Genomic DNA, 27431 nt, shown 5'->3' on the forward strand with positions numbered 1-27431 from the left:
ATTTCACCTCTCGTCAACAAAGCAGCTCCTTCCCCTTCTGTTCTGTTAACAGGGTGTCTCTGCTGACTACCTGCCTGTAATTTCTTAGCCACATGGGGCAAAACAAGCAAAGTCCCAGATAACCTCTTTAATATTTTTAGAAAGAAACATTCTTCGCCCTGCATTGGTATCAAAGTAAGCACATATCTTTAAATAAGCACTAAGAGGATCCATAGCTTTAATTTACAAATCCCCTGGACAGGTTTAGATCAAATATTCACTGTTCATATACAAATTAGATGCTTGGAGCATTGTGGGCGTGGTCATGTATTTCAGAGCACCCTTGCTTTCACATTTTTTTTCCCAGCTAAATCTGCCCTGCATTATTGACAGCACTGCACTAGCCAGCAACGGTGGGGAAAAAAAAAAAAAAAGTTGCTCCAGGCCCAGCCCGGTGCTCCGAGCGGTATATTTACATGTGAACATTAAAAAAAAAGATAAAAAAGAAAAATAAGTTCTCTAAAATTATCCAGCTGATTATTAAACAAAGGGTATGGTTTCTTTTAACACGCAAAGTCCCCTACACTTTGATACCAATTTTAGAGCTGATATACTCTAAGCTTTTGTATTTCTTAAAATAAGTTGTACCTTGTCTTTGGGTAACCGGAGTAGCAGGTAAATACACAGAGGATACAATCACCATTGTTACTTATTGACTGGTTTAGGTTACATGGAAGGAAGGGCCTTGAAGCAGATTGTGTAACACTTCACACATGGCAACTGATTTGTTAGATGTGGCTTACTGTAGTGTTTAAAGGGAACCTGTCACCAGAAATAACTGGCAGATATGCGGTTAATCTGCAGGTTAATAGCGTTATTATGCTATGCGCCCACGTAGCAGATTTGATGCAGAGCGTTTTTGCCTCTATCTGGCAGAAAAAAACGCATGCAGATTTACATGCGTTTTTCTGCCAGAGAGAAGCGTTTTTTCAAGCAGTTTTCCAAGCGATTTTGAGCATCACTTGGAAAAGTGCTTGACAAGTTGGTCACACACAATAAATACATGCAACCGGCATGGATTTATATAGTGTGACCAAGTAATAGTTAAAAAAAAGAATAAGAATGGTAAAAAAAAAAAAAGATTATACTCACCTTCCGGTGTCATCCCTGCTGCGTCCGGTCTCTTGCAATGCTCGGGGTGGTGTGAATGACCTGCGGTGACGTCATTGAGTCATGTGATGGGTCACATGACTCAGTGACGTCATGGCAGGTCCTTCACAACAGCGCGAGCATTGCAAGAGCCCGTACGGCGTGGACAAAACATCGGGAGGACATCGGAAGGGGAGTATAAACTTTATTTTTTATTTTAAATTCTTTTTTTTTTTTTTACAGATTCTATGGTACCCAGGTCTGGATGAGTCTCCTCTCCTCCACACTCGGGTACCATCCGCACATTACAACGCGCCAATTACGCAAGTACAGATGCAGTCTTGCGGAATTGGTGCGTTCTTATGCAAGTCAATGGCGGCGATTACGTGTCCGCAAAATTAATGGACATGCTGCGTATTTTTGAGTGCAGCATAAACGCTGCAGAAAAATACGCAGCATGGGGATTGAAAGTGCGGAATTGCATTGGAGACCATGGGGGAAGATTTACCAAGCGTTTCCGCTGTGGAATTTCCACAGCGTAAACGCTTGAAAAACGCATTGTGGGCACACAGCCTTATGCTGCCCGGCGCCTGCACACAGCAGGGAGAAAATGAACTTTATTCCCCCTTCCAGTAATCTGTTTCAGTCACAGTGGCGGCGCTGAGTATACAGAGCGGCCGCTGTAACAGTGTCCCCGGCCCTGACTGACAGAGCCAGTGTCAGTCAGGGAGGTGACTGAACCTGCGGCGTCCCCACGACTGAAACCGAATGCTGGCGGGGAGAATAAGTTCATTTTCTCCCCGCTGCATTCGGCTTCGTGCAGGCGCTGGGCAGCATAATAACGCTATTAACCTGCAGATTAACCCCATATCTGTAGGTTATTTCTGGTGACAGGTTCCCTTTAAACTTATCCCAAGGGAAATATTTCAGTGATTGCCAAAGTACGCGTTTAAACCATTATAGAATGATTATACAATCCTCTTCACTTGCCTTTAATTTCTAAAGACACTCACACACACTTTAGATTCAACCATGATCCGTGTTTTACGGACATATGAAGCCAGTCTAACGGTCCATTTATAGGGACTCAATGGCGGCACTAAACAACAACCAATTGGCAAAGCCCTATAAAAGCTTGTAGGCACAATCAGACCACGCTAAGTGTCCTGTAATAGATCTGTAGTAGATCGCTCAGCATAGGCTGTCATGCTTCTGTGTCTTGTTCACACATGATGATGACCTGCAGAGAATGCAGATTTTTAAACCTCCTTAAAAATCATGTCACCTGATGAAAGAGCATTTTGCTTGTTCACACTCCAAGATGATCATATTCATTCATGATAACCTTTCAATGTAAATGCACCGCAAGTGAGCAAGTTAAGTCTGTAACTTCTCTCCTTTCTTCTCAGTTTATTTATGAACACAAACCACATCAAAGGAGAGCTGAGCTTTCAAGTGGCCATAAATCAGCTGCTAGGAGCTCAGTAAAAGTTAAGGCCCATTTACACTGCAGATTAATGTGAACGAGCGCTCATAGGAACCCTTGTTTCAGGATAATGTGCTGTCTAAATGGGCTGTTGTCAATCACTCGATCATCGGGTGAAATGATTTTTTGTACTGCACAAAAGATCATCATTCTTGGCAGCGCATCGTCCTGTGTAACTAGAACAATAGCCGCCTTTACGCACCCATTGGTCAGCGCATACTTGAAGCCGGTGTAAACAGGCTACTAAACTACTGCCAACCCGCCAGCATGCTGTCGGTCTGCGATCGTTTAACACTGCATCGCGCAGTGTAAACAGGGCCTTACAAACCCTGTGAGAACAGCTCACTGACAGATACTTGGTTAATAAGAGAAAGAACAGGGCACTCAATTATCACTTGCAAATTTGGCGAGTTTATTGTTGTACGATCCAAGAACATGTGACCTTCATCAAAGCGATAAACCACAGTGTTCAGTATAAATTCCTGCGCAATGTCAACATTTAGGCCATGTTCACACATTCAGTATGTGTAAGCCAAAGCCAGGAGTGGAATAATCAGAGAAAAGTATAATAGAAACAAGTCACCACTTCTGTATTTATCACCCACTCCTGGTTTTGGCTTACAAATACTGAGGTAAAATACTGACTGTGTGAATGTGGCCTTAGTGAGAATAATGTATTAGTCATCCCTTAGGACACTCTGTGTATGCTCTAGCTCAGAGTACAGAAACTACGGAAAAAAAGACCAGGAGAGAACGAGAAAGAAAGGAGAAAGAAAAAGAAAGGAGAAAGAAAAAGCAAGGAGATGATATGTGGGTACAATACACAGGATAACCATTGTGAACATTCTTGGCATAAACATGTAATCTCAGACAATGGTAGAGATACAAACAATGGCGATGCGTGCTCACAGACACATAACACTATTGACAACTAATATATATATATATATATATATATATATATATATATACACACACACACTTGCTATAATGAACATTAGTCTACATAGTATAGATAGAAGACTGTGCTCTTAGTATACGCAGTACTCCGTGTACACTGTGGGAATACATAATAAGTACAGTTTCCTCTTTAGAGTAATCACTAATTAAATACATGCGCAACTCCAAACATTGAGAAGAGAGTAAGAGAAAGTGTCACGAGATATGACAAGATATGGCAGAAAAGCTCCTTACCGGATTGCAGATGGATTGATATTAGGTCGGGCTTAGCACATGTGGGATGGCAGATTTATCACAAAGATGTAATAGCAGTGTGTCAGGATAGTGTAAGGCCTATATTATGTACTATTGACTCAAGTCTTTGGCTTTAATCATGTGTCCCAGAAGTGGAGCGACATCATTTCCTGTACTGTGACCTGGAAGTGGGGCAACATAATTTCCTGTATAGTGACCTGGAAACGGGGCGACATCATTTCCTATACTGTGACCTGGAAGTGGGACAGCAGCTTATATTTTACTGTGACCTGGAAGTGGGGCAGAATCATTTCTTTTACTGTGACCTGGAAGTGGAGTGGCATCATTTTCTGTACCTTGACCTGGAAGTAGGGCAGCATCATTTCCTGTATTGTGACCTGGAAGTGGGGCAACATCATTTCCTGTATTGTGACCTGGAAGTGGGACAACATCATTTCCTGTATTGTGACCTGGAAGTGGGGCAACATAATTTCCTGTATTGTGACCTGGAAGTGGGGCGGCATGATTTCCTGTACTGTGATCCAGAAGTGAAGCAACATCATTTCTTTTACTGTGACCTGGAAGTGGGGCAACATTGTTTGTTTTACTGTAACCTGGAAGTGGGATAGAATCATTTATTTTATTGTGACCAATAGTGGAGCAACATAATTTCCTGTACTGTGACCTGGAAGTGGGGCGGCATCATTTCCTGTACTGTGATCCAAAAGTGGAGCAACATCATTTTGGAAGTGGGGCGGCATCATTTCTTTTACTGTGACCCAGAAGTGGGGCGGCATCAGTTCCTATGCTGTGACCTGGAAGTGGGGCGGCATCATTTCTTTTACTGTGACCTGGAAGTGGGGCAGCATCATTTCTTTTACTGTGACCCAGAAGTGGGGCAGCATCAGTTCCTATGCTGTGACCTGGATGTGGGGCGGCATCAGTTCCTATGCTGTGACCTGGAAGTGAGGCGGCATCATTTCTTTTACTGTGACCTGGAAGTGGGGCGGCATCATTTCTTTTACTGTGACCTGGAAGTGGGACGGCATCATTTCTTTTACTGTGACCCAGAAGTGGGGCGGCATCAGTTCCTATGCTGTGACCTGGAAGTGGGGCGGCATCATTTCTTTTACTGTGACCTGGAAGTGGGGCGGCATCATTTCTTTTACTGTGACCTGGAAGTGGGGCAGCATAATTTCTTTTACTGTGACCTAGAAGTGGGGCGGCATCAGTTCCTATGCTTTAACCTGGAAGTGGGGCGGCATCATTTATTTTACTGTGACGCAGAAGTGGGGCAGCATCAGTTCTTATGCTGTGACCTGGAAGTGGGGCTGCATCATTTCTTTTACTGTGGGGCGGCATCAGTTCCTATGCTGTGACCTGGAAGTGGGATGGCATCATGTCTTGTACTGTGACCCGGAAGTGGGGCGGCATCACACCCTGTATTATGCAGCTTCCTGTGATCTCATAGTGGTCACATGACTGGGTGCGTGGCATAGTCCCAGTATTGTAGCAGGGCCAGTGACTCAGGGGAGAGCGAATATATGTAAATGATGAGTGCTAGGGATTTTGGTAAAATTGCAGTTTATGACTGGAGGAGGGGTACATGTAAGAAGTTGAGTCCCAGGAATCCTGGGGAAAGAATTGCTGCAGAACATGTGACTGAAAGAGAAGTGGATGCCAAATTTGTAAATAGCTGAGTCCTAGGAAGAAAGGAATATTGTGGCAAGACATGAGACTGGAGGAGGAGTAAATATAAGCTGCCAAGTCCTTGGCATGCTGGGGAGGAAGGGAAAATATCAGGCAGACATGTGGCCGGAGGAGGCGTGAGTGTAAGATTATGTAATTAGCTGAGTACTAGGCATGTTGGAGGAAATGGGAAAAGACCATGAGGGAGTTTGTATGTTCTCTCCGTGATTGTGTGGGTTTCCTCCCTCACTCTAAAGACATACTGATAGCGAATCTAGATTGTGAGCCCCAATGGGGACAGTGATGATGATGCCTGTGAAGCGCTGCGGAATTAATGGCGCTATATAAGTGAGGAAAATAAACAAAAATAAAATGATAGACAAAGCTGCAGTTGATGTTACTGTGGATAAGCGCGTTGTCACGCAACAAGCTGCAAACAAAAGAAAAGTTTTAACATCTGCACATGTTAATAAGCAGTAAATTAAAAAAATGCTTGTTTTTATAAGCACTATTTGACAATATCCATTTAAGAAAATTGGAAAAACCCTGACCCTGAAGATGTACATATTTATATTTTTGGAACCAGCCAACTATGTGTATGGGGCCTCCCAACTTTCAGATTATGCTTGGTGAAAGAATTGGGTAAGACTGAATTCACACATCCTTTCTCTTTGTTGTACATAAAAAAATGGATGAATTTTTTTTCTCCAATGTGCCGAGTTGATTTTTGGGCTTTCAGTTTTAATCATAAGGCTGTGTGCCCACGTAGCGTTTTACAAGCGTTTATGCTGCCGAATTTCCGCAGCATAAACGCTTGGGAAACGCTTGGTAATCCGCCCCATGGTCCCCAATGACAAGCCGCACTTTCAATGCCCACGTTGCAGATTTTTCCGCAGCGTTTATGCTGCGCTCAAAAATCCGCAGCATGTCCATTAATTTTGTGGACACGCAGCGTAATCGCCGCCATTGACTTGCATTGAAACGCATAATATCCGTGTCAGTACATTTGTACACACGGATATTACGCGTTTCTATGTGCGGATGGTACCCAGGTCTGGAGGAGAGGAGACTCTCATCCAGACCTGGGTACCATAGAAAACTGTAAAAAAAGAATTTAAAATAAAAAATAAAGTTTATACTCACCTTCCGATGTCCTCCCGGTGTTTTGTCTGCTCCGGGACGGTGTCTTGCAATGTTCGCGTTGATGTGAAGGACCTGCCATGACATCATTGAGCCATGTGACCCATCACATGGCTCGATGACGTCACCGCAGGTCCTTCACACTACCGCAAGCAGTGCAAGACACCGGACGGAGCAGACAAAACACCGGGAGGACATCGGAAGGTGAGTATAAACTTTATTTTTTTTATTTTTCACCATTCTTATTCATTTTTTTAACTAACTTGGTCACACTACTATAAATCCATGCCGGTTGCATGGATTTATATAGTGTGAACAAGTTGTCAAGCACTTTTCCAAGTGATGCTAAAATCGCTTGGAAAAGCGCTTGATAACCCGCATGCAGAAATGCATGAAAAGACGCTTTACAAACGCTTCTACCTGGCGGGAAAACCGCATGTAAAATCCGCATGCGTTTTTCCTGCCAGGGAGAAGCGTAAAAAATATGCTTCATTTCCGCAACGTGGGCACATAGCCTAAGTTTGGCATCCAATTTTTGTAGTACAAAAAAATAAAAGTCAAAGCTTCATCTATTAACCGCAGTTATAAATTAAAGCACTCGGATGACACACAGCTGTCCATTGTTTTTACAGATCCATGCACTTGAATGAAGGACTATGATAGGAAAATAAGATCAAACGATCAAGCAGGGCCGGCGTCAGCACCCGGCGCACCCGGGCAAATGCCGGGGCCCTGAGCAGGCGGGGGGGCCCCTCACCGTCGGGCACCCCACGCGCTATGGGACCCGTGAACGGAGGAGAGCGGTGTCAGAGCCCGCTCCCCCCGCTTCCTCAGTGCCCCGGCACAATACTTACCCCTCCCCATGCCGTCGCAGCAGCTCCTGCATCCTCCGCGGCTGCTGCACTGTGACAAGTCAGGTCAGAGGGCGCGGTGACGTCTTTACACCGCACTTTCTCTTGAGCAGTCACAGCGCAGAGCGGGATGAGGCCGGCGACGCTGAGGAGTCCGGAGCAGCGGCAGCAGGTGAGACGTGAGGTGAGTATTTGATTTTTTTTTTATTGTATGGAGGCCTGTGGCAGAATAAGGGAGGGAGGTGAGGTGGGGGTGTGTGACATCCTGCATGGGGCATTATAAGGGAGGGTGGGTGACATCCTGCATGGGGCATTATAAGGGAGGGGGGGTGACATCCTGCATGGGGCATTATAATGGAGGGGGGTGTGACATCCTGCATGGGGCATTATAAGGGAGGGGGGTGTGACATCCTGCATGGGGCATTATAAGGGAGGGGGGTGTGTGTGACATCCTGCATGGGGCATTATAAGGGAGGGGGGTGTGTGTGACATCCTGCATGGGGCATTATAAGGGAGGAGGGTGTGTGTGACATCCTGCATGGGGCATTATAAGGGAGGGGGGGTGACATCCTGCATGGGGCATTATAAGGGAGGGGGGTGTGACATCCTGCATGGGGCATTATAAGGGAGGGGGGGTGTGACATCCTGCATGGGGCCTTATAAGGGAGGGGGGGTGACATCCTGCATGGGGCCTTATAAGGGAGGGGGGGTGACATCCTGCATGGGGCATTATAAGGGAGGGGGGTGTGTGTGACATCCTGCATGGGGCATTATAAGGGAGGGGAGGTGTGACATCTTGCATGGGGCATTATAAGGGAGGGGGGGTGACATCCTGCATGGGGCATTATAAGGGAGGGGGGGTGACATCCTGCATGGGGCATTATAAGGGAGGGGGGTGTGCGACATCCTGCATGGGGCATTATAAGGGAGAGGGGGTGTGACATCCTGCATGGGGCATTATAAGGGAGGGGGGTGAGTGTGACATCCTGCATGGGGCATTATAAGGGAGGGGGGTGTGTGACATCCTGCATGGGGCATTATAAGGGAGGGGGGGGGTGTGACATCCTGCATGGGGCATTATAAAGGAGGAGGGTGTGTGTGACATCCTGCATGGGGCATTATAAGGGAGGGGGGGTGACATCCTGCATGGGGCATTATAAGGGAGGGGGGTGTGACATCCTGCATGGGGCATTATAAGGGAGTGGGTGTGTGTGACATCCTGCATGGGGCATTATAAGGGAGGGGGGGTGTGACATCCTGCATGGGGCATTATAAGGGAGGGGGGTGTGTGTGACATCCTGCATGGGGCATTATAAGGGAGGGGAGGTGTGACATCCTGCATGGGGCATTATAAGGGAGGGGGGGTTGACATCCTGCATGGGGCATTATAAGGGAGGGGGGGTGACATCCTGCATGGGGCATTATAAGGAAGGGGGGTGGGACATCCTGCATGGGGCATTATAAGGGAGGGGGTGTGTGTGACATCCTGCATGGGGCATTATAAGGGAGGGGGGGTGTGGGACATCCTGCATGGGGCATTATAAGGGAGGGGGGGTGACATCCTGCATGGGGCATTATAAGGGAGGGGGGGTGACATCCTGCATGGGGCATTATAAGGGAGGGGGGTGTGTGTGACATCCTGCATGGGGCATTATAAGGGAGGGGAGGTGTGACATCCTGCATGGGGCATTATAAGGGAGGGGGGTGTGTGACATCCTGCATGGGGCATTATAAGGGAGGGGGGGTGACATCCTGCATGGGGCATTATAAGGGAGGGGGGGTGGGACATCCTGCATGGGGCATTATAAAGGAGGGGGGGTGTGGGACATCCTGCATAGGGCATTATAAAGGAGGGGGGGTGTGGGACATCCTGCATAGGGCATTATAAGGGATCGGGTGTGTGTGACATCCTGCATGGGGCATTATAAGGGAGGGGGGGTGACATCCTGCATGGGGCATTATAAGGGAGGGGGGTGTGTGTGACATCCTGCATGGGACATTATAAGGGAGGGGAGGTGTGACATCTTGCATGGGGCATTATAAGGGAGGGGGGGTGACATCCTGCATGGGACATTATAAGGGAGGGGGGGTGACATCCTGCATGGTGCATTATAAGGAAGGGGGGTGGGACATCCTGCATGGGGCATTATAAGGGAGGGGGGTGTGTGTGACATCCTGCATGGGGCATTATAAGGGAGGGGGGATGGGATATCCTGCATGGGGCATTATAAGGGAGGGGGTGTGTGACATCCTGCATGGGGCATTATAAGGGAGGGGGGGTGTGACATCCAGCATTGGGCATTATAAGGAAGGGGGGGTGTTATCCTGCATGGAGCGTTATATGGGGGCCAGTATTCTGTGGAGCATTATATGGGGGCCAGTATCCTGTATGGAGCGTTATATGGTGGCCAGTATTCCGTATGGAGTGTTATATGGGGGCCAGTATCCTGTATGGAGTGTTATATGGGGGCCAGTATTCCATATGGAGCGTTATATGGGGGCCGGTATTCTATATGGAGCGTTATATGGGGGCCAGTATTCTGTATGGAGCATTATATGGGGGCCAGTATCCTGTATGGAGCGTTATATGGGAGCCAGTATTCTGTATGGAGCGTTATATTGGGGCCAGTATCCTGTATGGAGCTTTATATGGGGACCAGTATCCTGTATGGAGCATTTTATGGGGGCCAGTATTCTGTATGGAGCATTTTATGGGGGCCAGTCTCCTGTATGGAGCATTTTATGGGGACCAGTATACTGTGTGTAACGATTCGCTGGTTTTGAGCTATTGTGGAATTTACATTAGATATCACTCATGTAATGTAAGAAGTGAAATCTATGCATTGTACTCTATAAATATTTCTCTTCGGTATCTGTGCATCATGAATCGTGGTATGTGTTAAAGGGGCCCACTGAGACTCTTTCGCCCGGGGCCCACAAATACCTGGAGCCGGCCCTGCGATCAAGTCTCCTTTTTTTTTTCTTTCATAAATTAGGGTCCATTCAGACATCAGTGATTTTTCTCTTATGATAAAAACGAGTCTCAGCGGTGTGTTGGACAGATTGTCAGCAGAATTTCGTTAGCATCAGTTTTTACTATCAAAGTTTTGGTCACAGTTTTATCAGGTATCTTGGATGAAAAAAAAATTATATTCTCATGCTCCTCTTGTCAAACAGTCCGATTTTTTTTTCTTTTTTTCATGTAGCCATGGATTTGCATTGGAGAGTTTGATCTGACACTTTGATCAATAAGTGTCCGTTCATTTGTGCGGTCTACTCATTCTGAGGAAAAAACTATAACAGGTATGAATGATGTCTATGAAATACATGAATAGGAATCGTATGAGAAAAACTAACATCAGAATGAGCCGGTGAAGTGTGCATGCTCAGGCAATGAAAAAAGTGGACAAACACTGATGTGTGAATGAGCCATTGGGGAAGGTCAATGATCATCCTTTTGTTCTTGTAGCTTCCATGTTAAAGAAGCACTCCTCCCATCAAAATGTTTATCCTCTTAATATATTGCAATCATCATATTATGTGCACTTCCAATTGCTCATTTTGCCTTTCTACCCAGCTAATTCTTCTCTTTTCCATTAGGCATATGGCATTGCGTGATTAAAAACTGACTAACTTAATCCTTCTAAGCTCAATGTAGAAACAGAAGGTCAATTTTCCTGGCATGACTCATGAGTCACTGCAAAAGTCAATTGCAGAGGGAGAAGGGAGCAGCTGGGTCAGAAATTGAAGAGGGGAATGATTTCTGCAGGGACAAGAGATTTCCTGTTTCTACATAGAGCAGAGAAAAGAGAAGAATTAGCTGGTAGAAAGGCAAAATGAGCAATTGCAAGAACACAGTGCTGTATAATATGATGGCTGCAATATATTAAGAGGATAAAAAACGTTTAACCCTTTCACCACCTTGCGATTTTCCATTTTTGCACTTTCGTTTTTTGCTCCACTTCTTCCCAGAGCCATAACTTTTTTTATTTTTACGTCAATATAGCTGTGTGAGAGCTTGTTTTTTTGCTGGAGGAGTTGTACGTTTAAATGACACCATTTATTTTACCAAATAGCATACTGGAAAAAATTGCGCCCTGAGCTGACGTTTTTACTGATACCATTTTGAGGTTGATACGATGTTTTGATCTCTTATTATTGCATTTTATTGAAATGTTACGGTTGCTAAAAAAAACGTAATTCTGTTGTTTCGATTTTTTTTTCTCATTACGCCATTTACCGATCAGATTATTTTACTGTATATTTTGATAGATCGGACATTTCTGAACTCAGCGATACCAAATATGTGTATTTTTTTTTAATTGTTTTATTTTGAATGGGGCAAATGGGGGGTGATTTAATCTTTTGTGTTTTGAAAATTTTTTAATTAAAACTTTTTTTTTACTGACTTCAATAGTCCCCTTAAGAGACTTGACCCTGCGATCGCCTGTACCACACATAGAAGGGCTTCAGCACTGTTATGTCTATAATAAATCACAATCTCCTATGAACGCTGTACACGGGACATAGGAGATTTACAATTACAGGCAAGGGGGTCTTCTGCAGACCCCTGGCTGTCATGACAACCCATCAACGCTCCGCGATCATGTGACAGGGGCGCCAATGGGCAGGACTTGTGACACGCTTCCAGCCTGCGCTTGTTAAATTCCGCTGTCAAAGATTGACAGCGGCATTTAACTGGTTAACAGCCACGGGTGGATCACTATTCCACCTGCGGCTGTTAGTCACAAAGTGCAGGGAAAATTGCGGGCTCAGCGCCTGAGCCCGCATGAAAGTACACAACCTTGGACATGCCTATAGAAATCTCGTGCCCATGATTCTTCTTTTTCACTTAGCGTAAACTGACCTGCGGTGCGGGCTTCAAATCCTCAACATGTTAATTTCTCTTGTGGATATGCTGATTGTTATGTGCAGATTTTTCCAATAGACTTCATAAGGCATGTATAATTTGCAAAAAAAAAAAAAATGCACGTTCGTTTTTAGTGTATACCGCTGTGGAAATGCTTCAAAAACGAATGTAATCCCCAAATAACTATATCAATAAAGTTTTGTCAAAACCTAATACCAGGAAGTATCAAGAACAAAGAAGCTTTGTTTAAAAGATGACATACCAACAAGAGACAAAAACCGCAGCTTCAAAAGCGTGATAAAAACACAAGTAACCTAATTTACTTAATAGGTGTATGTGACATGCAGAAGTAGTGCGGTTGCAGAGTGTGACATGCAGAAGTAGTGCTGTTGCTTTAATAGCATTCAGCAACTATTAGAAGTAACACAAGCACAGGAGACAGGAAGTGTTGTGCTCCAGAAGCATCCAGCAACTAGAGGGATTAACAAAGTCACAGGAGTAGGGAAGTGTTTTAGCAGAGCCCCAGGGGGATTGTGGGGAAGTTGTTTACTGTCTGGCTGGAGCCAAAGAGAAAGGTGGTGTGTGTGTTCTGTATTTCACAGAAGTGCCCCTGCAAGTGAAAAGGATTCAAGTCAGGAGTGACACTAAGCACAGGTCAGGTAGAGTTCCTGAACTAACAGTGCAGAGTATTGTCAGGCAGAAAGATAAGGACTGGAAGAAATGGTGTCACAGCGATCATCTCCCACAGCAAACTCTCCCTTCCCTCCATCTCACTGTGCTGTAAAGAGTGCTGTGTTCATTAATGTGCCTTTGCATTAGAACTGTGCTGTCCTGTACTACTGGGAAGAATGAACTGCTGTGCTGCTAAGGAAACTGTACTGTTTGTCACTGGAGCCTGTTGCTCATAAGACTTAACTTGCACTAGCTGTGTACCTTCTTATTAAATGCTACTGTTCTACCGTTTATGAGGACTCTTGTCAAGTGCGTCTGGTCAGCAAGTGAAACAACCTAGGTGTCTGTGCCTGAGGATCAATACCCCTGTGTGCCTGAGAGAAGCTGCAGCACATGGTCTATGGTCGCCCTGAGTAACAGTTCCCCCAGGATTCCAAAAAATTCATGTAACCTGTCTCACCCCTGTGTAACATGTAAAAAATCTACAATATCAAAAACTCACCAAATATTCAGTGTGGGAAGGGGGCTGTTCACATTCTGTTCAGCCATACATTGCTCACTCTGGTGGTGTGCACTGATGGTATGCTCACCACCATGGTAGTCCTAAATGCCATGAAAGGTAGCAGCTCACCATTGCAGTGACCCTTGAAGATGCTGTGGTACATATAGTAGTATACAGTGGCAACACTTGAAGGTTATGAGCTCAAATGCAAAATTTCCAACAAGGGCCCCAACAATCACAGGTCTTTAATCGTAATGTTCTTTTCATATGAGTAAAGGGACCTTTTGGCCCCTTAGGTTCTAGGTGTGATTGCAACACCTGTACCTATTTATACTGTAGTTACACCCCCGGTAGTATAGGATAGCTGTGGACTCGAGAAATATTTGTCCTGTAAGTAGTGATTGACAATCACAATCACTAGGAATAATAATAATGCCTGACATTGAGCTGTATGTATTTTTTCCCATATTCCTGAAATTGTGTAACGGTCACGCTTTATTGTTATAAATCTGTCGTCCTGATTTGCATCCATTACAAACTGTCTGTTGACTTTGGCTTACATCTGGCATATGTATTTGCTAAGTGGTGACAGTGTCTGTTATCATGGAAGATGAACAGGTAAAATCTAAAGATTTATCCAGGACAATTTATATTGCTCCAAGGTCTGCCAGCTGCTCAGATGAGAAGTTTATATTGGGAAATTGCTTGATAGCCAATAATTTCCTAATATGCAAGCACAGTTTTACGAAAGGGAGATTTGTGGAAGAATTCTTTATGGTGTAGATCAGGGTTCCCCAACTCCAGTCCTCAAGGCCCACCAACAGGTCATGTTTTCAGGATTTCCTTAGTATTGCACAGGTGATGTAACTATTGCCTGTGCTGATGATGGAATTATCACCTGTGTAATACTAAGGAAATCCTGAAAACATGACCTGTTGGTGGGCCTTGAGGACTGGAGTTGGGGAACCCTGGTGTAGATGCTGCAAAACCTCTGCCTATCATCCCGCGAATCAACTATTCTATTGGTAGAGCAGGTAATGGGGATTGCAATTCCCTAAAATATTGCACTTTCATTAATAGTGGCTCAGTGGTTAGCACTGATGCTTTGTAGTGCTGGGGTCTTGGGTTCGAATCCCACCAAGGACAACATCTGCAAGGAGTTTGTATGTTCTCTCGTGTTTGCGTGGGTTTCCTCCGGGTTCTCCGGTTTCCTCCCACACTCCTAAGACATACTAATAGGGAATGTAGATTGTGAGCCTCAATGGGGACAGTGATGATAATGTCTGTCAGAATCTGTGGAATATGATGGCGCTATATGAGCAAGCATAATAATAATTCCTATCAGAGAAATGATGATAGAACAGATTGTACTGATAGACTTATTATCAGGCCACTATTTATGACAACCTATATTCTGCTTGTGATACTGGAAACTGACTGCTCATGATCAAGAAAAATATCCCAGAATGGCATGATTGAATGAATGGCTGACAATATATTTTGTGAATAAATGGCTCCTATTTTTTCAGGAAGTCTAAAATAATAACTAAATATATAATTTATGAGTTGTCAAGTCTACCAGATACCACAGAAACTTCCAGTAGCTTCTCTTCCAGGAGGTTTCTAGTGCTGGATTACCAATTAGTTATAGTAGGCACCGGTTTATAGGTCCGCTGCCTTTATGAAAAATAATATTGATTTGATATTGACATTGGAGGCAAGATGGAGTAACAGAGCTCTGATGAGAACAATACAGCAAGTGACTGAAATAATGTTTCAATTGTTGGGTATATTTGAGAATTCCCCAGTAGTAGAGGAGGGACATCTGTGTGATTGTTCTCGGCAGCACATCGCCCGGTGTAACCTGCAGATGTGCTGCTGATAACATGATGCTGTATGGGGACAGATTGATCTATTAGTGATTGTTCTGTATCCATCATTCTTCCTCAGCTGGTGTAAAGTGGTCGGGAAACAAGCGTCGAACGGCTTCAGTATTGTGGATTGCGCTCGTTTAGCGGCCTGATCTCAGCGCATGTAAATACAACTGACATGTTTCTGTGTGACGGTGCAATATGTGAGCATTTAGGGCCCCACTTTAACTTTTGCCCAGGGCCCCACTTTGTCTAAAACCGGCCCTGGAAGGGGTGTGATGAAAGGAGGAACAACAGGGTAGCAAGAATGGATATTCTGCATGTTTTAGATGCAATATTAGTGATGGTGGAAGATGGACAGGTCCCTTGTGCTATACATCTGGCTTTATTCTTATATTTCTGTTTTACAGACATTTTCCTTGAGAGCCTGCAGGATATGAGATTTCATAGGTTAGCATAGTTTATGAATTTTTAAATATAACAGGTGGCTGATGTAAGTGCTGGGAGGCAGATACATTCATAGTCGTAGGAAACTCTTTCTCTTCCTCTTTCATGTTCTGTATTTATAATAACGGTTTAGAAGATATGAAGCCGGTTTGTCACGGAAATCGTACACTATGGGTCTAATAAGAGAACTTAAAGAGATCCTTTAAGCCGAGGTAGCCAATGCAGAAAAGGTAGCATCAGTGTGCATGGAATGTGGATAGCAATGTGTAACATACCTGGCGGCGTCCTTGCATGGTGGTCCATCTCCCACTGTGCAAGAGTGCGCACTTGATCTCCAGTCCAGAATGTCTCTCTGGCTTCCCTCCATGCTGTCTGTTTGTGTCTGCTTCTGCTGCTTAAGGGCGGCGCCCGATCACTTCCTGCTTTTTGTACCTGCTGTGGGTCACACCCCTTGTGCGTCCTCAGCCTATTGCTGTCTGTCACCTGGTATATAGCTCAGCTGCTCCCATCTATCCCTGCCTGAGCATAGTGTTTCTTTCAGTGTGTGCTTGCACTCTGAAGGTGCCAGGTCCCGTTCTTTGTCTCCTGCTTTGCGGTATCTGTTCCCGTGTCTGAACTGAGTCCTGTCTGTCTCCTGCCTTGCGGTTTCAGTTCCCGTGTCTGAACTGAGTCCTGTCTATGTCTCCTGCCTTGCGGTATCAGTTCCCGTGTCTGAACTGAGTCCTGTCTGTGTTCTCTTGTCTGCCTATCCTGGAGGCTGTATTTCCAGGCCTGTCTGCACACGCTCCTAGCCTGTTCCTCCCGCCTTCTAGGGGCCGATTATCTAGACCCGCTCCGGTATCTTGTCTGTCCTGTCTGAACACGCTCCTAGCCTGTTCCTCCCGCCTTCTAGGGGCCGATTACCTAGACTCGCTCCGGTATCTTGTCTGTCCTGTCTGAACACGCTCCTAGCCTGTTCCTCCTGCCTTCTAGGGGCCGATTACCTAGACCCGCTCCTGTATCTTGTCTGTCCTGTCTGAACACGCTCCTTGCCTGTTCATCCTGCCTCTCTGGGGGCCGTATTCCCAGACCCGCTCCTGTATTCCGCTGCAGTGTCGGTCTCCTCCATACACTCAGTTCCAGTCTGAACTCTCTCCTATCCTTTACCTGTTTTGCCTCTATGTCCGTTCCCTTCCTTTTTCTGCAGAGTCTGAACTCGTACCTAACTCCTGCTTGTTGTCTCTGTACTCCCGTTTGTGAGTTTGTGGTCCACTCGCTACTTCACTGCAAGTACCCTGTGGGTATCTGGCTCTGCCTTTCCCTTCCTGTCTGTTCCGTGTGAACAGAGCCCTGTCCCCCCTGCTCAGCCTTGCCTGCTCTGACTCCTTTGCTCACCGCTCCGGCGGTTCTAGCCTGCTCTGACTCCTTTGCTCACCGCTCCGGCGGTTCTAGCCTGCTCTGACTCCTTTGCTCACCGCTCCGGCGGTTCTAGCCTGCTCTGACTCCTTTGCTTACCGCTCCGGCGGTTCTAGCCTGCTCTGACTCCTTTGCTCGCTGCTCCGGCAGCCTTGCTCCGCTCTGACCCTTTTGCTCACTGCTCCGGCAGTCTCGCTCCGCTCTTATCCTTTTGCTCACTGCTCCGGCAGTCTTGCTCCACTCTTGCTCACCGCTCCAGGCGGTCTCGTCTTGCTCCACTCTTGCTCACTGCTCCGGCAGTCTCGCTCAGCTCTGACCCTTTGCTCACCGCTCCTGGCGGCCTTGTCCTGCTCTACTCTTGCTCACCGCTCCAGGCGGCTTTGTCCTGCCCTGTTCTCGCTCACCTCTCTGGGCGGCCTCACTCTGCTGTGTTTGTCCGCCACATCTGTGGTTCTGTTCCTGAGTCCCAGTGTGTACTGGGTCCTATCCCGCCAGTGTCCCTACCTGCTAGTGCCTCCCTGTCTGCACTCTAGCTGTGCTTGCCTGTACCCCTCTGCCTGTATTGTTCCTGAGTCCCAGTGTGTACTGGGTCCTATCCCGCCTGTGTTCCTACCTGCTAGTGCCTCCCTGTCTGCACTCTAGCTGTGCTTGCCTGTACCCCCCTGCCTGCATACCCGCCTGCCTGCATACCAGTTGTGCCTGCCTATACCCACCAGTCTGTGTGCCAGCCTACCAGTCTGTTCCTGTATTCCCCTGTGTGGGTCAACAGCCGTGTCCGGGGTCTGTCCTGGAGTAGCACCTGGTCTCTCTGCTCGGTTCCTCCTTGGTGCACTGGCGTCGTATGCCGTCGTGCCACCTTGGTCGGATCGGGCAGATACTTAGTTACGCCCCTCCAGGCACTCTCCGGTTCATGGCACAGTGGAATCACTACATAAACACGCACACGCCAGTCAGTCCGGGCGTGTGCATAACACAATGTACCTTTTCTTTATATTTTCACTTACCGTAATTTGATACTGTACTATATAGACATCTATCGATTTCATCTTTACTATGTGTAAGGTTTACCCCTATTACTATGATATGACATTGCATTTTAGCGTTGATGTCACTTTATTCATGATACATTCCAAGCTCTTTCAACAAGTTTCAGCTTGTTGAGATGTTTTTAGTGTCTTTATTTTTTGCTTTGTGTGGTCTGATAACTCAAGATTTGTCTTCTACTTTACATCTACTTTGGGGTGGAGAGGTCATATGATATACTTATTATCTAACTTTTTTATTTTGTATGTGAATTCTACAATTTTGACCCCCCACCTGCCCCTTATGTATAGTTACACAATTTAAAGGGTACCTGTCACCAGATTTTTTCTTATTAATTTAACGTTTGGCACCGCTGGTGCTGACTTTGCACAACCAAGAGGATATCAGTTAGGACACTGTGACTAGTCGCCACACTAACACTGCCCAGATGACTATACATGGCTTCATAACGTCCTTTTATCCAGCTTAGTGAAACTGAAAATCTTACCAGGGGCATGAATAAAAGGGTATTAGAAAGCACTATAACACAACGTTGGTCATTTCTTCTGCTTCTTTCCTTCGGCTGCATTGATATCAGAATGCGCTAATTTGAAGTAGAGATGCTGGCAGTGAAAGGGTCAGCACCCGGGTATCACTAAATATCACCCATTCACGTTAGATGGCTCTCAGACAAACAATAGTTCGGTTGGTCTTTTGGCTGGCAACCATCTTGGCCATCTCTCCCATACACAGGAGCATTCGCTTTACCAACTTTGTGTTTTCTATGAGAGAGCCACTGCCAAAGATGTCTGGCAGCAGCTCTCTCATAGAAAACACAAGGTTGGTAAAGCGAATGCTCTGGTGTATGGGAGAGTTGGCCAAGATTTATAACAGGGAGAACAAAAGGACTGGCAGTCCGAAATTGGAAGTCCCAGATCCTTAACTTCCCCGAAAGTAATCAGTTCGGGTCACTCATACACATTAGACTGTCTGCTGACCCCCCCCCCAATGTCAACAGGTTCGATGGACATTAGTCTAATGTGTATGAGGGCTTAACTATGGGCATAAGCCGAACACTCAGGGGAGGACACAGGCGCTGACCCATCATCTGTTCTCCAAATGAATATGCTCTGATATCAATGCAGCTAAAGGCAGGCAGATATATAGAGCAAAAGCAGAGTTTGGAAACTACTTATATGCATTTTGTTCTCCTAAGAAAGTGATTTGCACAGTTTCATAACTTTCTATGCTGGACAAAATTGTTTAAAGGGAATCTGTCACCCCTCTGGGCGATATCAGACCTCTACTATGGCCATACAGGTTATAGAAAAGTAAATCTATACTTACCTGTATGGCCCATAGCAGAGGTCTGATTGCAGAGAAATCTGCTTTTATAAAGGCTGTTTTCCAGCCAAACGGGGCCGGAGGGAAACAAAGCGTGCTCCATGGGAGGGTGCTTTGCACATGCGCGGGTGGGGAGACAGAGCAGGGCACGTCACAGGACCTGTCATAGGGTCCTGTGACGTGCAGGGGAGGGGGGGAACATGGTAATTTAGCACAGAGGCGGCGATTTAGGGGAATAGTAAGCAGATAGGAGGGGTTTGCTTGGCATTCCCTGGACGCCAAGCCTCTGGAGAACAGACTTTCTAAAACCAGATTTCTCTGCAATCAGAGAACCTCTGCTATGGGCCATACAGGTAATTATAGATTTACATTTCTATCACCTCTATGCCCATAGTAGAGGTCTGATATCTCCCAGGGGGGTGACACATTCCCTTTAAAAAAAATGAAAGTTTAGTAAAGCCCCCGTCTCACATAGCGAGATCGCTGCTGTGTCACGGTTTTGGTGACTCACCAGCGACCTCACCAGCGATGTCGCTATGTGTGACACTTTGCAACGATCAGGCCCCTGCTGTGAGGTCGCTGATCGCTGCAAAGTGTCCCGGACCATTTTTTGGTCGTTGCTCTCCCGCTGGTCAGCACACATCGCTGTGTGTGACCAGCAGGAGCAACGATCAGGCTGGTAACTATGGTAAACATTGGGTTACTAGGGGCACACGCGCTCCTAGTAACCTGCTGTTTATCATGGTTACGAGCCTGCTAAAGTGAGCGGTAACCTCCCGCTCACTGTAGCAGAGTGGTAACCATGATAAACAACGAGTTACTAGGAGTGCGTGTGCCCCTAGTAACCCGATGTTTATCATGGTTACCAGCCTGCTCCTGCTTCAGCAGGCTCGTAACCAGGAGCAGGACATCGTGGAAAGATTCTTTCCACGATGTTTCTGCTCCCCTGATCGTTGGTGAGCCTGCCTGTATGACAGCTCACCAGCGACCACATAGCGACGCAGCAACGATCCCTGACAGGTTGTATCGTTGTCGGGATCGTTGCAGCATCGCTAAGTGTGACGGGGCCTTTACTCTTTAGTGTCTAATCACAATGAAGATTTTCTGATTTGTCTTTCTGGTCCCTCTTTGGAGATTTTCCGTTTTTGTCTGATGCTTACGCCCATACATAACGTTTCACCCTCAGCACATGACCGTGTTGTTTTGACTATCGGGCGATTTTACTCCTGTACTTTGTAAGTTGTCTCTCTCTTAGAAAGAAGAAAAAGTTCTTACTGTATGTTGTGTAATTTTTTTGAGGTAGCTGAGTGTCTGACTTGGCTAATATTCCTAGTGATCTTCAGACATTGACTTACAAGTTAGCTAGCGCCAAAAGGAGGAACCGTTCTCTTCTTCCTTATGAGCGTTTATTTGTATGTTTGTCCAATGGACAGCACTGTGGTGGCTCAGTGGTTAGCACTGTAGTCTTGCAGCACGATGAGCGTTTATTTGTATGTTTGTCCAATGGACAACACGGTGGTGGCTCAGTGGTTAGCACTGTAGTCTTGCAGCACGATGAGCGTTTATTTGTATGTTTGTCCAATGGACAGCACGGTGGTGGCTCAGTGGTTAGCACTGTTGCTTTGCAGCGCTGGGGTCCTGGGATCAAATCCCACCGAGGACAACATCTGCAAGGAGTTAGTATGTCCTCCCCATGTTTGCGTGGGTTTCCTTTGGTTTCCTCCCACACTCCGAAGACATACTGATAGGGAGCCCCAATGGGGACAGTGATGATGATGTAAAGTGATGTGAAATTATTGATGCAATATAAGTGAGGAAAATATATACTATAATGGAGTATTATCAATAAAACTCTATACACCACTGACCTTCTTAAAGTGCAACTGTACTTTTAGGTGACTTTTGATAATAAGTTGTAATGTGTTTGGCCACAAAGAGTAACATTATTTCTGGCCATTATATGACTCGAATTTTGAATTTTTTCCCCAGTTTTCCCTTTTTCAAGCTCTAGTCTAGTCATTAGACTCCTTACCAATTTCTCTTTTTCTGTTCCTGTCTCCCCCCTGCTTCTCCTCTCTCTCCAATCCATAAAGTTTTATAACCAGTAGACCTAATTTGATCCTTCTCTGAAGGCAGAACAGTAAACAGATCTGAGCAATTTTTGAGAGTGAATGATCAGTGCTGGAGATGAAAAGAGTGATGGATATAGGAACATTTTTTTCTCTTACAAAGTTTCTTATCTTTGCACCATTAATTTATGAAAACAGAAAATAAAGTGTGGTTACTGTTTAAAGAGAATATGTCCTCAGGTTTTGCTAACCATCTCAGAGCAACATGCTGTAAGGGTGGAGACCCTGATTCCAGCAATGTATCACATACCTGGGCTGCTTGCTGCAGTTTTGATAAAATCACTGTTTTATCTGCTGCAGATCTACAAATTCTCTAAATGCTGAGCTCTGTATAACCCCATCCCCACCAATGATTGACAGCTTTCTGCGTACACTGTGCATAGGCAGAAAGCTGTCAATCAATTTTGAGTGAAAAACAATTTGGAACTTTTTATGGGGACCCCAAGTTTTTATACCCCCCCACCAGGCACCAGTAATGCATATGGCCCTTTTTATCACACCCCAAAATTAATTTAAATCGGATTAAACCCCAGAAGTACAAACCAGAGACCTGCAGTAATTCAGGCTCCGGATACATTACCTAAAAGACTTGCCTGATTTTGCTTGTCTTTTTTTCGGAACCTTTCAGAAACATTTGGCAAGTATAATCTAAAAGGGTAAGATTATATGACCCATAAAAGTCAGAAATATTCGTGCAGCATATTCTTCATATATTGTGAAGCATTTTCTTCGCATCCATTTTTTTTTGTTTCTAAAACTGGTTCTTTTCTAACATGGCCCCCCACTGTGTTTAGGCGATAAGTAATGTGTTTAGCAAATCTTATGTGTGTGTTTCGAGAAGGAGCAAGCGATAATTAGATGGTTAAGGAGCAAGAGATGACTAATGCATATGACTCATTCATTTGTGGTAATGAAATGTTATGTCCTGCTGGAGTATAGCCATGAACCCCTCTGCCGTCTCCAGCGTTATCAGCACGCTCGCTCAGAAGAGAACCTGACTGTTATGTTTTATTAGCACCATTTTTCTGTTTGCATTCTGTGTTTGTACAAAGTACCTTGTAATTTGTATACAGACATCCAATTGTGTCGTACAGTGAGAATATTACAAATGAGGCTTATGGCTCCATCGTATCCTTAATATAGTGTTTGTATTAAAATGACTCCTATAGTTTGCAGAACTGGATCAATTAGGAGTTTGTATGTTCCCCACGTGTTTGCGTGGGTTTCCTCCAGGTTCTCGAGTTTCCTCCCACACTCCAAACACATACTGATAGGGAATGTAGATCGTGAGTCCCAATGGGGACAGTGATAACAATGTCTGTAAAGCGCTGAGGAATTAATGGTGCTATATAAGTGAGTAAGACAAATAAATATAGATATCCTTTGACTTCGCTATCAAGAAGCTGCCTAGTTAGAGCATCTTCCTATTTGGTGGACCCAAATAGGAAAAGTTAACGAAAGTCAACCGCCGCCCTGGGTGAAGTGTAGAGAATTGTCTTTACAGCAATTTTGTAATTTCAATTCACTCTCTTTCCAGAAGTAGTGGTTTTCTAGATCAATAAGCACCATATTAATGTTAGTGGTAAATAAACCTAGTTTATTTTTAGGAAACCACTGAACCCTTCTCATCTTATGGGATGGCCATAGTGACAATAAATATCCAAAAAATAAGCATAAGCAACCTAGCTAGTAAAGATGTCACGTTGTCTCGAACACCTCCCACTGGCTGCACACGCGACTTGAGTGCAAAAGTAAAGTGGGACTTCACTTCTTACAAATACTCGTGTAAAATACTGACCAAATACTGAATGTATGAACATGACCTAACTCATCCACTCACCTATTGCAGTAGGATCAAACTGAGCTAAGTGCACCCCACATCCACACCACACTTTTTGCTGCCGTCACCTGATGTTTTGAAAGTCCAGCAGGAGGATGAATACTGAATAAGTCACTTGCACACACAGCATCCAGCTTTCCCAAGCACCTGACAGGTACTATTCTTGCACTTTGGCATACATAGTATAACACAACCGGGCTATACTTTCCATCTTTAAGGTTGTGGGTACGTTTAGACCAGCCAGAAACAAACTTATTTTGTATATATCAAATCTAACATTTAATAAGGTACAGTGCAAAAATGACAAAAAATGAAATAAAAGATCCACACACAAGCAAAAGCATTATAAAACAAAAAGGGATCAATAAAGAAAGCCCTTACAGATTAAATCGGTGACATCACCATAGAAATTAGCATAGAGTTACAGTTCACAATGTCTCTCCTGAATATGACAACTAGATTTTCTGGAGAAGATATTATAAAGGGTCTCATCCACACCCCATACCCGCCTCCTGGTCTATAGAGAGGAGGATGGCTAATTATATTAACAGAAACATGGTGCAAAGACATAATTACTAATTTATGTCACGTTTTCCCACAGGAATCTCGTAGTAGAAGAGTATGACGGCCATAATTCTAAGCTTACTTTCACCACACCAAACATGACAGTGATATACAGTATCCATAATTCGGGTTGATGGTACAAATCTGTGGTTTCCCAAGAACTAAAATTCTTGTCACTTGAGCTCACAGAAGCAATTATTTTCCCCAATCACAGATATATCTGTGGATGATGTTGATGACATATTTCCATGCCATAGCGATAATATAATCGCCGCCATGTGAGGTCTCTTGTATGGAGACGACCAGCCTACTTTAGGGGTAATTATATTCACCCTTGATGTAGCACTTATTTGCTAACGAGGAAGTCCACAGTAACCGCTTGCTCTCCCAGATACTGACAGTCACTCGCTAATTAATTTATCTACACAGAGGAGATGCTGCCAAGTGTCCAGTCAAATTGGATTTATTTATCTGATCCAAAACCCAATTCATAACACAAGCATGTTATATTAAAGACATAATAATCTATTACGAAATGAGATTATATGAAACAGCAAGTCTAGACGGGCAGCGTCACTGTCTGCTTATTGTCTTGTAGCAGTTTACCGTCACGTCTGACTTTGGGAAGGTCGTTTTCTTTGATAAACATACTGCTCTTTAGTCTTTTTACAAAAAATTAAAGGAGGTATCTGATTTCCTTTGGTGACCCCCTAACTTTTCACCTTCCCCCCAGTTTGTATACAAGTGAGGCTCATTTATTATAGAACTCTTTTGCATAATGAAAGTTGTACCTCATTAGCTGTTTGACTTAGTAAAATAAGAACAATATAGGAGGGAGTTAAAAATAAAAAGGAGGATTTATAAAATAAAGGTACGCATGCATTGTGAGAATCTTCAGTTAAGATCTTCATGTAATTGTATTCGGGATAGGTATAACATGGACCTTGAAAATTGGCTGGTGAGCTTGGTATCAGCCCTAAAAAAATCCAGTTTGAAGTCCCTTTCTTATGATTTGCAGTAGATCAATGTTAATACTTTTTCTGTCCTGCTTTACTTATGAATCAGTGACTTGGTATCTCGCAACATAAATACAATAGATTCCACAACAATAGATTTATCCTCCACTTTTTATAGGCACTTGACACTATTGATGTACGTTATAGTCCATCAGGCCTCTAATTCCAATATTTCAGATCATGTAGTTGCATTTCTTATATTTTATATGACTTCTATATTTCTGCTGCACTGAAAGCGGTGTACACATCTGAGAACTCGTAAACCAGATGTTTCTCTTTATTCCACGGCTCCTTAACCTTCAAGTGATCGAGTCCTGTAGACATAGATCCTGTTATAGGAAGACACGCGGTTTATAAATATTAAACAGAGCAGGAACATTTGAAGTCCGGCGCATATCATGTATTGATTTTTCCATCCTGTTAAGTCACTTGTGTATGTGTTTTATGTCTACATTTCATTGATACAACATTGCTGGATTTATTATTGTTCTGGTGTTTTTTTCAGAATGCGTAGTACGTAGTTGTTTCTTTGTGAGGCTGATTCACAAAGGGCCTTCCTTCTCAGAGACTTTGGGATAAGCTCAGTGTTCATGGATCCCTATAAAATATTAGGATTTTTCCAAGTGATTTATGACCACATCAAAGTTCATCTTAATTTTGATGTGGTTTGTGGTATTAAATTAGCTGAGAAAAATTTCGTAAAAGACATATAAAAGTTGCAAACTTCTCATCACAACGATCCGACTGACTGCTTTTTTGTTCACTTCATTCTGCAACCAGCAAGGTGCAGTTAAACTGTGTTAAAAGACAATGCAACAGTTTTAATGCGTTTTTTTAGCCCATAATATATATATTTAAATAAAGAAATTTCCCTGAAGATGCCTATATCCTTCAAAGATATTGGATTTATTTTGATCACTTTACCTAGAAGGAGGGTGGGTGAACATATTAGTGATATTATCAATGTCCGTGACCTGTCTCCAGACATGTCAGGGAGGTACATGGGAGATGCCTAGACTGCTTTGATTTTAGTGTCCTAGAATTAGTCACACCACTCATTAGGGGAGGTGATTGGGATCAAAAGATCCTACAAAAAGAAATGAAATGGATATATCAGATGAATAGTGTCAAACTAATGGATTTAAATGACCAACATCACTTTGGATGCTTCCTATAATTGACCTTATTTCTCCTCTTTCCTGTTGCCCAACTCCTGTTTCTTGGCCCTGTGCAATGTTCGACCCACTGTTTATTATTGGTTGTATGCGGGATACATCTCGCCACTAGTCCATTGACCCTGATGGGTCTTGGTTGTATTATTTGTCCTGTATCTTAATAAAAAAGGCAAGCAGCATTCCAAATATTATTTTGTGAAAAAAGGTGTACTTTATTAGCCCATGTGGTGTGGCAAAAGTCAGAAGTGTACAATTCAATATCTAACACTGGTGATACAGTACATAGTGCATACATAATAATACATAATATTCATAGTTCATTTAATAATAGAATGCATACCGTGTTTTTCGGACCATAAGACGCACTTTCCCCCCCCCCAAATTTGGCAGGAAAATGGGGGGTGCCTCTTATGGTCCGAACGTAGAGCTTACTTGATAGTTGCGGTGGTGGAGCGGGATTGCAGGGCCTTCTGTTCTCTCCCCCCTTAAGGAACCGGGCGACGGCAGCAGAAGAGGTGAGATGCTGGGAGCCGCAGCCGGTGACTGGCTGGGGGCCGGTGAGCGGTGTGTGAGGCTTTCCGGTGTGCGCGGCCATCTTCCTGAAGCTGTAATCTACAGGAAAATGGCGGCTCAAGCTGGCGCATGCATAGACTGGTAGCTCGGGCGGCCATTTTCCTGTAGATCACAACTTCAGGAAGATGGCCGCGCACACCAGAAAGCAGTGCACACCGCTATGCCACGCCACTCACCGGCCCCCAGCCAGACACCAGCCGCGGCACCCAGCTAGACACCGGCCGCGGCCCCCAGCCAGGCACCGGGCCTCAGCCAGACACCGGGCCTCAGCCATCTCACCTCTTCTGCTGCAGCCGCCAGGTTCCTGTGGGAGGGAACAGAGGGCCCTGCGATCCTGCTCCACCACCACCGCAATTCCCCGCTGCTGGAGCACTGGCTTCCTGAAGGACCCTGCCTCCTATGACCCTCGCTCCACCGCCCCCCAGGTAAGATACCTATTCAGACTATAAGACGGACCCCCATCTTAGAAAAAATATTTTTTTCCTATATTCCACCCCAAAATTTGGGGTGCGTCTTATGGTC

General features: G+C 44.8%; 2 protein-coding genes across 2 annotated transcripts in view; one reads left to right on the forward strand and one right to left on the reverse strand.

Annotated features, from left to right (window-relative positions):
• The window catches only part of ANKRD22 (ankyrin repeat domain 22), an 89076-nt gene extending 85116 nt beyond the window's left edge, over positions 1-3960 (reverse strand). The window contains exon 1 of the mRNA XM_073685525.1: positions 3809-3960. The gene's annotated coding sequence lies outside the window, so the exon portion shown is untranslated. The remainder of the gene's footprint in view (positions 1-3808) is intronic.
• STAMBPL1 (STAM binding protein like 1) overlaps positions 1-27431 on the forward strand; it is a 104290-nt gene that overhangs the window by 8818 nt on the left and 68041 nt on the right. The window lies entirely within an intron of this gene.

The sequence above is a fragment of the Phyllobates terribilis genome, unplaced genomic scaffold (assembly GCF_046119375.1).
Source record: "Phyllobates terribilis strain yellow unplaced genomic scaffold, ASM4611937v1 Scaffold_5__5_contigs__length_657084704, whole genome shotgun sequence".
NCBI lineage: Eukaryota > Metazoa > Chordata > Amphibia > Anura > Dendrobatidae > Phyllobates > Phyllobates terribilis.